The sequence below is a fragment of the Octodon degus genome, unplaced genomic scaffold (genome assembly GCF_000260255.1).
Source record: "Octodon degus isolate 3935 unplaced genomic scaffold, OctDeg1.0 scaffold00227, whole genome shotgun sequence".
Lineage (NCBI taxonomy): Eukaryota > Metazoa > Chordata > Mammalia > Rodentia > Octodontidae > Octodon > Octodon degus.
In genome coordinates, this window is record NW_004524803.1 from 3,186,189 (window position 1) to 3,189,855 (window position 3,667).

The 3,667-nt window shown below is 37.9% G+C and overlaps 1 pseudogene; it reads left to right on the forward strand.

Moving 5' to 3' along the window:
• LOC105744110 overlaps nucleotides 1-2,151 on the forward strand; it is a 57,773-nt pseudogene extending 55,622 nt beyond the window's left edge.
• Nucleotides 2,152-3,667: the final 1,516 nt, after the last annotated feature.

Genomic DNA, 3,667 nt, shown 5'->3' on the forward strand with positions numbered 1-3,667 from the left:
TCATTACAAACATTTATTTGGAAGAACAACACCAACAACAAAAAACCCCTAGAATAGCAAAGGCAATCCTGGGCAACAAAGCAAGGAGGAAAGCATTATAATTCCTGACTTGAAATTACACTACAAAGCTACTATGATAAAATCAGCATAGTATTGGCTAAAAAACAGACGTGAGCATCAATAGAACAGATTAGAAATGCAGATACAACTACAAACACACTCAGCCATCTTATCTTCGACAAAGGAGCCAAACATGTTCAATGGAAGACAGTCTCTTTAACAAATGTTGCTGGAAAAACTGGCTTTCTACATACTGAAAACTAAAACTTGACCTAGGTTTAATACATGCACTGAAGTAAAAATGGATTAAAGATCTAAGCATTAAAACAGAAACACTAAATCTCCTGGAAGAGAAAGTAGGTGGAAATCTTGAAGATATAGAGTAGGCAATATTTAGTGAACAAAATCAAACTGTGTGAGAAATACTTGAAAGAATCAATAACTGGCACCTCCTCTTATTGAGAAGTTTCTACATGTCAAAAGAAATTACCAACAGAGTGAAAAGGCAGCCCACAAATTTAGAAAAAAACTTTGATAATCACTCAGACAAAGTTCCTCTATCTAGAATTTATAAAGAACTAAAAAACATTAGGGCCCCAAAATTTAAAGATCCCATCCAAATTTGGGCATCTGAGATGAATATGCACTTCTCAGAGGAAGAAATACAAGAGGCAAATAAATACATGAAAAAATGCTCCATACCACCAGCCATTCATGAAATGCATATTAAAATTACACTGAGATACTATCTCATCCCCCAAAAGAATAGCTATCATAAAGAAATCAATGAACAACAAATGTTGGAGAGGCTTCAGGAAAAAATGAACCCTTCTCCACTGCTGGTGGGAATGTAGACTGGTGCAACCATTATGGAAATTAGTGTGGAGACTCTTCAAAAACACTAGGAACTGGAAATCCCATTCAGTCCAGCTATTCCACTTCTGGGAATTTTCCCAAAAACTGAAAACATCATACCATAGCGATATATGTGTGCCTATGTTTATAGCAGCACTATTCATGATAGCCATATCTTAGAAGCAACAAAAATGCACGTAACCTGAGGAATAGATGAAAAAGATGTGGTGTTTTTATACAGTGGGGTATTACTCAGAAACCATGCTTGAAATACCTGTCATTTTGGTCTTCTAAATGTGTACTGTTTCCAATGTCATATCAATTTTTGCTATACTCTCTTCAAAGTAATTTTTTTGAAAGGTAATAAAAGAAAATGAGACAGAAACATAAATTTAAGACCTCTTGAAAGCATGCAGTAATATTCAATCATATAACCCATCTTGTATGACTATACCTGTTAATCTGAACAACAGATTTGATGATAAAAATAGATAATATATTAATCACTGTTAATCAGCTATTCTTGTTTTAAAAAACTGTACTGTATGTATTGCTATACGTTACCTTGTTTCTATCTTTGCTTTTGTTTTTCTTGGTCTTCAAAGTAAAAGAAAATTATAATTTAAAAAAAAATTCTCTTTAAGTTCTCCTGAGGGGTTCCAGACCTGGTAGTTCAAGAGTTGGTAGTGGTGGTGGCGATGCCCCTTTCTAAAGCTGGAGCCTTGTCGCAGATGGAACACCTGCCCCTTGGGACACAGGAAGTGCATCAAAGTATTTAAAGCCTGTGTGAAGATGATAAAGGCTATCTAAGCAGAGAGGACTTTAAGGTTGCTGTTGTAATGCTGTCAGCTTGCAAGTCCTCCAAAATAGAAGCAGATTCTGTAATGTCTCCAATAAATCCCAACACTTCTGGCATAGTACTTGGGGAGTTTTTAACTATTATAAGGAAAAAGAAGAAAATTCAACTATATTGGAATGAGATGATACACATCTTCACAGCTTTTGATGTGTACTATCATGACTATTTAACTTTGGAAGATTTCAAAAAAGCATTCAGGCAGGTGGCTCATAGATTATCTGGAAGGACTGTTCTTGAAGTTTTCAGAACAGGATTATACTTGAAGTCACTTAGAAGGCCTTTTGAATCAATGACTAGAAGTTGATTGTGATGCAGATGGTCATGTCAGCTTCAGAGATTTTGAATATGCCATGAAGTATGGACAAAATAAAGCCTAACTATTGTGGTCTACATTTTGACAGCTCTAGGGAGATCTATCTATTGTAAGTATATCTGAAGATCAAACATAACTTCTTTCTCATAATGGTGTGATACCACACAATTGTGATTTAACTCTTGATCTCACATCCTTAGAGACTGTGGGCACTGGTATTTCCTCCTTTGTGGGTAGCAGCCCAGAGTCAAGCTGCCCCTGTGGTTCTGCTTCCTCTATACTCTTGTTACCCATTACCCACTAACTGCACTGGAGTGTTCTGCCCAGGTCTAGTCCGGTGTCACCGCCTGACCTGGGCCCTGGTTCTTGCAGGCTGGTAGGGGTAGCTGTGTACTGTCAGTTGTACCAGTTCCCTTTACTCCTCCCACATTTGTTGAGGAGATAGTTTCATCCATATAGATTGTGTGCTTATTGCAGTGGGTTCTACCAATGAGCAAGGCACTGGGAAGAGAGGGACAAAAGTCTTACCTGAGATAGAGTACCAGGAGTCCAAGTCTTCCTTGCACAGTGACCCCAGGGTACTGGTGGTGAAAGACAGGGACATCAGATTGAGGGAATACAAGGCAGCCCTTTCAGATCTTTCACAGAGGAAGAAAGAGTACAGTGTGGGTCCTGGGGATAGACACTGCTGAGTGGCCTGAGCTTGAGCTTCCTGTGCAGAGAAGCAAACCCAGGCCTGTCCATCCACCCTGTGTCACACGCTTCCAGTTCTGGATTGTTCTGCCCTGCACCAAAGCCACAGATACAGCTGGATCCAGATCCTAGTCTCCATGCTCTGCCTGGCTCCCTGGCTCCACTGACCGCTGTACTAGATCAAACTGCAACACGGGACACTCAGCTTTCATTTAAAACAATTCCAGAATACTGGCACCAATACTAAATTTTAATGAAAGTGTTCAAAATTCACAACATTAACAACAGGAGTAAAGCCATGTATAATTCATATCTTAAAAGTATTAAATTTTTAGAAGTCAAATAAAAATGTAAATGTGTAAAACAATAGCATTTAGCAAGCTTCATTCTCATACAATTTATTAGTAGATAACCTTAATGAAAATGAAGATATGAACCAAGAGGGCCTAAGGAGACATGGCAGGTAAATGTAAGTTATTGCCCTAGGTGGTTTCTGGAATAGAAAAAGGACTTCAGTTTCTTAAAGAAGTCAAATATGGACTTTGACTATTGATAATGTATCTGTATTGGTTCATTAATTGTAACAAATGTACCAAACTCATAAAAACTATTGATAATATGGAAAACTGGTTGAGAGGTATTTGGAAGCTCTCTGTACTATTTTTATAATTTTTCCAGATGCCTAAAATTATTAAAAAATTAGGTTTGTTAAAAATAAATTAAGATTTAGTAAACTAAACTTCACCTTAAAAAAATTCTCTTTAAAATAAAATTTTTAGTGCCTGCTTAGGCAAACACAAGGGCCAGGAGTTCAATTCCTGAGCCTCCCGGGCCAGCTCTGCCCCAGGGGCATGCTTAGATGGCGATTGAGACTGGGCATGGTGGTG